This window comes from Sebastes fasciatus, chromosome 6, assembly GCF_043250625.1.
Source record: "Sebastes fasciatus isolate fSebFas1 chromosome 6, fSebFas1.pri, whole genome shotgun sequence".
In the NCBI taxonomy this organism is placed as follows: Eukaryota; Metazoa; Chordata; class Actinopteri; order Perciformes; family Sebastidae; genus Sebastes; species Sebastes fasciatus.
The window spans coordinates 8,684,330-8,693,125 of NC_133800.1; positions in this window are offsets into that span (position 1 = coordinate 8,684,330).

Genomic DNA, 8,796 nt, shown 5'->3' on the forward strand with positions numbered 1-8,796 from the left:
ATCCCAAAATACACTAAAAGGAGCAGCACTGGGTCATGGTAATAAGGGCATGGCTGCCTGATTTCTTGGCTGGGAACTTTAAAATCTTGAACTTCAGCTCCAAGTCGTGCAACTCTGTAGGGAGACAGTGGAATATACCAAGAGCTGAACAGTGGGTGTGGTAGGTCCATGCATGTGGTCCTCATTTAAGAAGATCTCAGTGCACTGTTCTTTTTTTTTTCACCCACATAATGAGGTTCAATAATGAGTGCAAGGCAAGGCCGCAGGTTTGACGAGCACAGCGCTAATGGTGTGTCCAATCATGAACTCTGTCACGAAATGTTGACATGTTGTTGTAATAGAACAATGATGTCCATGCTAGCCGTGGTGATGAACACTGACAACTCACATGACCTATGCTTCTTCAGTCCCTGCACCTCATGGCGAACACAAAGGCTCTCCTGTTGCTAAATCAGGACTCTGACTTGATCTCGCTCACATCAGCAGGGCCTCTTGTTCATCGCCATCAAGTACTCATCATGTACCATCATGTCCTCGAAGTGGCTGGCATGTTAAAGCCTTTGTCCCCATGTTACATGCCACTGTGAAGCCAGAAACGGCACTATTGAGCCCCATCATTCATCATTCATCATTCATGTTCAAGAAGTAATTGGGTTAATGTAGCTCTCCTTGACCACCTCACAGGCCTCTGCTATACTGAGGACTTGTTCTCCGTGTAAGGGGACTTTCCGTTGCTTGATCAACCCAGTTTACAGATACACACCCAGCACCGCATCAATTCATCAGGACCTCTGTGTATTAGTCTCATGCTAAACATAAAGAAACGCCTACACATGCAGCCTGAAATCTGATGACTTTAGACTCGACTTGACAAAATCCTAAATGACTTGCAGCTCGACTTTGATTTATCACCACTTGTGACTTCTCTTGGACATCTGCCTTTTAATTTGGAATGATATGGTTGCCTAAAAAAGTGATAATATTGTGATTATATCAAGTCCTGACTACAGATACTATGAATCAATCCGACAGCAGCCAATCAAGTAGCACAAGCAGGAGGTAAAGGTCTGTTTGGCAGTACAGTCCAGCATATTATCACATTCAGAAACAATAAGGGGGCTTTCACCTAACCTGTTTGGTTCGGTTAAAACAAACTCAGATCTGTTTGCCCGGTTAGTACGGTTCATTTGGGCTGGTGTGAAAGCTGTCGAACCCTGGTGCGGACCAAACAACCGAACCGAGACCGCGTCAAAATTATTTCAAAAGCTAAACTACTAATAAATCCATTGGCTGATCGTGAAATCTGTTCAAGAAGTGATCTCTATTTAAGGCCATGTATATACAGTAAGCACGTTAGTGCATGTAGTTTTCCAAATTAATAGCTCAAAAGCTGTTACAACTGCTTTGCTTGTATCCGACTCTGTGTACTTTGTCAGTTCATTAACTCCGTTGAAGGTACTGTTTGTAACTTCTTAAACGTATAAATCATTGCGGGTCGGTGTCCCATGCGCGCTCGCGTGTGGCTACGCTGTTCAGACCAGACTCCAACACAAACTACACCGAAGCACCAAAACCGTAAAGTTATAAGCGCGTCTTGCAAACAGCGTTAGCTCTACCTGCTTCGGCCCCCCGGCCACGGTAGGAGGACGCGGGGGAGACCGTAGTCTTGGTCGTGACCCCGGTCGGAGAAAAACAAGAAAAAAAAATGACATGATGATTGACATGGCATAGATTTCTGATGTGCAACCAATCATGCTGCAGCTCTCTTTGTTACATACGCTTTTACAGGATGATGAAAAATCACAATCTTTTTTAAAAAAAGTAAAGTAAAGCACTGCAGTCACATGGATCTTATAGAGATTAGCAGGATCCTGTGAGGTTACAATTTTTTGAGCTCTCCTCAGTAACATTGCAAACACATTAGTGTTCACAGTGAAGTTTGTGTAAACGGAAATGGGACTCGTGACAGCTCGAGTGTAGTGCTGAACAGAATGTAGAGAACTTCAACGTGACTTTAATTAAGACCCTTTGAGTTATTTCCTGTAGCAGTCACTTAAGAGAAAAAGTTGGCTGAACAGGATGTAAGAGCAGAGCAGGGACAACGAACATGCAGCACCATCCTTTTCAAAGCTGCCTGGAAACATATGCTTGGTCAACCTTCTGTCAATCCCCTAAGCTTTATGGAATCTCATGATTAAAATAAGGCCCGGGGGTCTAATACTCAATAACAATCCAATTGTGAAGTGCTTTACTCTGAGCTTGTCTATGTTATTTGCAGGGGGGACTTTCCTGAGGTTTAGGCTAAGGAGCACACCAAAGAAGGCCATTGTACAAGATACAATGGAGGCCTCCATTGGAAATTATGTAGGAGGAGTGGACATGTCAGGACCTCACATCAACATTTTGTAGCAGTGGCGCAGACAAAGATGCCCCAAAACACCCACCGACTTTGGCATGTGGTATAGGCAAAACACTGAAGGGCACAAACAAATCTCAACAAGGATTATCTATGAAGGTGAATTATTCTTCATCCATAAGTCATCTTGTGATTGTGTTGTTTTGAACTCGTGCCCCTGCTTGACTTTCATCTGAATATGATTGTCTTATAAAATATAGTCTTTCCGATGAGATGGCGAGATAACATCAAATAGAATCTAAAACGTTGTTCCAAAATAGAAGATATGTTTGAATGTTTTGGCAAGGAAGCGAGCTCCATCTGTTCACCATGGTGACAGTAAAATAAATCTGTCAACAAACAGGAACAATAGAGCTGCTGCAGCTGCATGAACACTCTATAGCGCTTCATCTTATCAAGATGAAATTAAAGCTGGAGTTGGTAATCTTCTTCAAAAACATTCTTTGTTATATTTGTTGAAATTCTAATAACATCCCGACAGCAATCAATTAATCAAATGACAAAATGTGTTTTAAAAATGTGGTATTTGTGGCAGTCGCAGGACGGTAATAATCATTTCATTCGGCCTGAATGAATGAACGACATGCTACTCTGTGCGGCCGGCTAACGTTAACCCTGCACTGCAGTACCGACAGTAGCCTACATGCACTCACTCACTCAGAACACACCGGCAAAGTCCGAGCTAAGCTTGTGTTGAGGCCAACACACCAGTAAAGGTCACCGCCAGCAAAAGTCCACCAACTTTGGATTGGAGCGGGGTCCACGTGCAATGATGCGGCATGGAATTGTTGCTCCCAATATCAGGTTGGTACCAAAAAAACTGGAGACTTCTTCATTTTTGGAGCTAGTGCTGCTAGCATGAAGAGTTGGCGTCTGGGTTTTTCAGTTGAATAATTTTTCAAATCTAGCATACTTTTGCTAGGTTCTTAAAAATGATCCCAAAGTCCGTAAATCTAGCAAGAAATTTGCCAAGCCGGCAACACGCTGACTCCGTCCAAAGCCACTCCCTCAAAATTATCATAATAAACAATAACAATGGACATGTCTATTGTTAGTACTCACAGCTGTCAAGTTAGCAGCTTGTGGAAGACTCCAGGCAGGTAGCCTGTCCAACCATTACATTTGTGCCAAAGGAAATGATTGGACGGGCTTATAACCATCCTGCGACAACCACAGATACCATTTTTTTTTATTTTTTTCCCCAGGGCATTTGATTTATTGATTGCTGTCGGGATGAAATGAGATTTTCAGTAAATAAATAAATGTATTTGAACAGCACAACCAACCCTGCCTTTAAGATTACCAACCCTACCTTTAATACATACAAAAATGGGAAAGTAAATACAAGCAGGAAGCAATGCTGTTCTTCACATTCACACAGTCCATCCATTCAAACAAGGCTGCTTCACAGTGTTTACTGCAGTCAGTGCGCTGCCAGAGCCTGGCTCACACTGCTGCTGATAGGAGATGAAGGCATGTGTCCTCCAGACTTTCCCAAGCAGACCTCTACTGGAGCTATTAACATGTCATTCTATGCTCCATGCGTTAGTTTTATTCAGACATGCACCCGCTTACGTTAATCTGATTTCAATTTAACATCTCGTCTCTCAACGTCCCATGTCTGAATAAGCACTCAAGACACGTTTACGTTAAAGTCACGACGACAATCTTACTACTGCAGGTCAGACCAAGTATAAAAACACTTTTAACACAGCACAAGTCTGAATTACACCATCAATGTCAAGACTGCCGCAGGACAATGTACATGGAGCGAAACTAAATCCATGTCCTGTTCGCCTGATTAAGATCACTGCAATAAATTTCTCACATAAGTAGGCTTATCAGCTCCTATGCTAAAAGAAAACAAAATCCCTCTATTAAACAAAGAAATACCGTGAATGAGACTGTTTTACATCGTTAGGGAGATTCTTATCATGTCAGCTTGAGCAATAAAAATTATTTTGCCCCATGCAGTGCAGGGAAAAAAAGAGGTTAAAAAAACATTTTACAACCACAATAATAATCACACCATCTCCATATTTTCAACAAGATGCTTTGAGATACAGCATATTAGCAAGTATGTATGGGACTTGGTTCCAACTCACTGTCTTTTCATTCTCTGCTTGTGAACTTTCAGACTTTAAAAAGTAGGCAGCAGAATTCTCTATCTAATAAATGATGATTTATGCATTCTTTGTGCTAACAAAGGTCATTAATGAAGTCTTCAATGTCAAAATAAGTTCTCCGCTGCTCTCCATCTTCTAGTGCACTACATTCCAAATATCGCGCAAGCTCGCAGCTCTTATCGTAAACGTGCTGTCATGTCTGAATAAATCTGTAAGGAACATTAACGTAAAAGCGACCCCTTTGACAGATTGATGAAGCGAGCAAAGTTACGTGCTCCATGCCTGAAATATTAGTTTGACAGTCCAGTCATGAGCTTGTTCTGGACGTTTCGACCACATTTCACAGTGTTCTCCAGCAAAAAGGAGTTTTGCACAGTTGCCATCCACTGACGAAATTCATGAGATGTGGTTAAAAGATGTGTTGTCTGTTTTTCCACGATTGGTATTCATGCATTAATGCATTCTTTTTTTCTTTATGGGTTGTGGTACATTTAATATCCCCCATCTGCTCTGTTGAAGCTGGTGGCTGGTACTATTTTGTTTGTGTTGTGCTCCAGCAATATCCCATCTTAAACTCCAGGTCACTACAAGGATTCATCAGACTAAATGAAGTATTGGTATGTAGAACACCCATGCATTTGCTGCTAATGACTATATTGGTCTCCATTAGTGTGCAGTAATCACACCATCCGACTCCTCCAGGACTTCTCTCTCCAAAAGAACTAAAGCAACAGTGATGACTCTTTTACGGGCCAGGCCTAGACAGAGACAGAACCCTGGAGTTCACCAGAGAGAAATCCCCTTGAAAAAAAATCTACAAATTACTTCCAGACCACTGGCAACACCTTCTATCCTTATTTTTTGAGAAACAAAAGAACAAATATATGGAAAGCAATCTATATATATTTGTCTGGGCCCAACATGAGAGGGGAGAGGGAACTGGAATGTGTTGGGATGGGAAACCTGACGGTGGGTCTTGTGGAGGGGGCAGGGTTGTCCTAGTCTTGCTTTTTTGGCCAACAACAATGTACTTCAGGGTTCAGAGAAACACCACCCACAATCCACACAGTCCATCCCAACAGCTGCCCTTGGCTGGAACTACAGCACCAGAGCAACTTCAGCCTCAGTCAACCCTGCCATCCGTCACCGTGCCCCACCCAATACCAGCCGCCAGCTCCAATGAGGCAAAATATCAACACCACTTTGCAGCTGTTGGGGGGCTGACGGAGTGTTGAGGTGTCGCCTCATCGGAAACAGGATTGATTTTGTTTTAAATGTCACAAAATTCCTCACAGCTGTCAAAGAACTGGCTCTGGTGAACGGGTTGGGGGGGTATCCAAAGAAACAAGGCACAACAATTAAAGCTGGCCTTATTGTGGAAAACCTTACTTCACTTAACAGTAACAGCTAATTTAGTTTAGTTTTCAAGCCATTACACAAAAACAACTCAGTACTAACATGATCCGCCTAATGCGGGCCTGTTTTAAAGAATCAACTACAGCTGCAGCTCATATACTGTGAAGAATGAAAATACTGTAAAAAAAACAACAAAACAAACCAAAGAACAATAACAAACCAAACCGGAGTTTTATGGTGTATTGTAGATCAACATGTGTGGACATAATGGAACCATAAGAGCAATGGCTTCTCTGAAGGTGCTGCCATCTTGGATGCGATAACTAGCCTAATAGAAGTATCAGAAATATCACTTTGCTGGTTCAGATCACTTCGTTCAGTTCAACTCAAAGATCTGGAGTCACTGACTATGATGTATTTCACTTACCAACGCGGTGATGCGACCGATTAGAAAAGTGAACAAACTACATTCTTATCGGTCGCATCACAGCTCAAACGTATTTCAGTATATACGTTGGTAAGTGAACGCATCCCTTTTCAATGCACTATGGCCATCGAGAGATGACTATCTTCGGCAAAAAGGTGCCTCACAGTAAACCCAGCCACCGACCAGAGGTGCAGATTGTCAGGGTGGCACGACAATAGCGTTGGAGTCAGGATGTGAGTATGTAGTGATGCTTGGCACCGCCCACCTCCACCATGCTGCTGATGGAGACATGATGTTGAGCCCAAGCAAGGGGGCCACCTGTGAAACAGCCACCAAGCACAATGGTCAAACAGACTGCAGCAGACCAGCAGGTGCAGCAGAGCCTGGAGGCCGGCTTAGCCCAAACCAGCAACAGCAGGTGGGCTGCACAATAGACATATGTATATGTATATAAGAAGCAGACGTGGTCATCATGATGTCACCCATTGGTTTGTGGACTACTGCTTTGAAGCCTTGAGTTTGGCATCTTGGCCATCGCCATCTTGGTTATTTGCAACCAGAAGTGACACAAAAGGATGGAGCTAAGTACAACTGAATGGGCATAAGGCATTTTTAGGCCATCAAAAATGTTACAATTAACTTTAATGAACTGAAAACACACTGTGAAAGGGTTAAAGTTGTAAGACTCCCAGACCAGCCAACGCCGTGGTAGCGACCTGTCAATCACATGGTAGCCACGCCCTAAAGCATACCCTGGTTTGTAATCTGTTTTACTCTAAGTGAACATCATGATGTATTGAAGAAGACTTGAAACTAGCGATTGAGACCATAAACTCAGGTTTACAATGTTTACTGAGGTAATAAATCAAGTGAGAAGTAGGCTCATTTTCTTTTAGACTTCTATACAATCAGACTTCTTTTTGCAACCAGAGGAGTCGCCCCCTGCTGGCTGTTACAAAGAATGCAAGATTAAGGCACTTCTGGGCTGCATCAGTCGTAATGTGTGTGGATTACAAATCCTTAAATTAACTATTGAAGCTATTACTATTATGACTATTAAATGTGCCAAATTCGAAATTCAGAGCATAATTATGATTGAGAGATTGCCTCCACATGGCTTTTAACATGGGGACAGCTGTGCCGATGGCTAGCAGCTAACGGTGCCAACAGCGCTAACAGCGCAAACAATGGCAACAGTGCTGACAGTGTTAACCTGGGGGGACACAAGAAGGTCAGCGTTTCACTTCTGCGACAACGCTGTCGGTCCGGACAATTTTATCAGCAGTAACTGCCATATGAGCCAGTGCAGAGCAGCGGTATAGGCCTACTCTTGGTAGTTACCTAAGATTACCGACTAACTCTAGTTTTCATTTTGTTGAATTGTTCTCAGTTCATAACGATTGTTAATATATAGTAAAGTTTAGGCAGGTGAATGACTGCCAGGGTGGAACTTTCGAGAAAGAGCTCTGTTTCAGTCCGGTCAGGAGCAGTCTTGTAATAATTATCGCTGTTTGCAATATAGCTATCATAACTACTATACAGCTGCAACTACTATTACTACTACTACTACTGCTGCTGCTGCAATTACTGAAATGTAATCAAAAGAAATCAGAATAATATAACCTAAAACCAGTTACTATGCTATCACTATAGGCCGACTACTACTGGTACTACTACTGCAACTACATACTGCTGCTGCTGGTACTGACACCTTACTGCTTGTGATGGTTTTAATGCATTTCTAATGCTGCATGTTGGTTTACAACATGCTTTTATGCCTTTTTGTACATTTCGTTTAATATTCTGGTTAGCCACTGTATGCTATCTTTTAATATATTAGACTACCACATAACATCTCATGATTCTGTTTCCTCTGAGTTATTTATTTAGTTGTAACGCTGCAGAAAGTGAATGTCAATTTGCAAATGCTTTGATGTACTGTAGGCTTTTGCTGATGGTTCCACGCAATCCCCGACATACTTGACATTCAGCACAAAGCCAGTTTCTCCCCTGGCCTTGAGGAATGCTGGCTGGGTGACAGCAGCCGGAATCTGGGCTAATAAAGAATGTGACCATTGTTGTGACGGTCAGATCTTCCGCCACCACTGCATGCACCACAGGCAGCTGTTGTCTGGAGACTAAAGGCTATGACGCATATTTCTCCTGCATTCACGCACACACACAGGCTTTATTCATCGGACAATACAAGAGGGGACTTCTAAGAGGGGATTTGGGCAGCATTTGAATCATTGAGATGACGAGAAATCTCGGAAGATAAAAGAGTCTTAATGCTGAGAGGGTGGTCTGTCTACACCCGTGGCCTTACTTGGAGAAGAAAATCCTGCAACAGGAAATCCCAAAGGTCGCACACTGCACCAGCCAGGTGTCCTGTCAATGTGTCCTTTGACCTGTACCTGCTCTGTTCTAGTATGAATATGGACTGGTAATCCTGTGCCACATCTCCACATTTT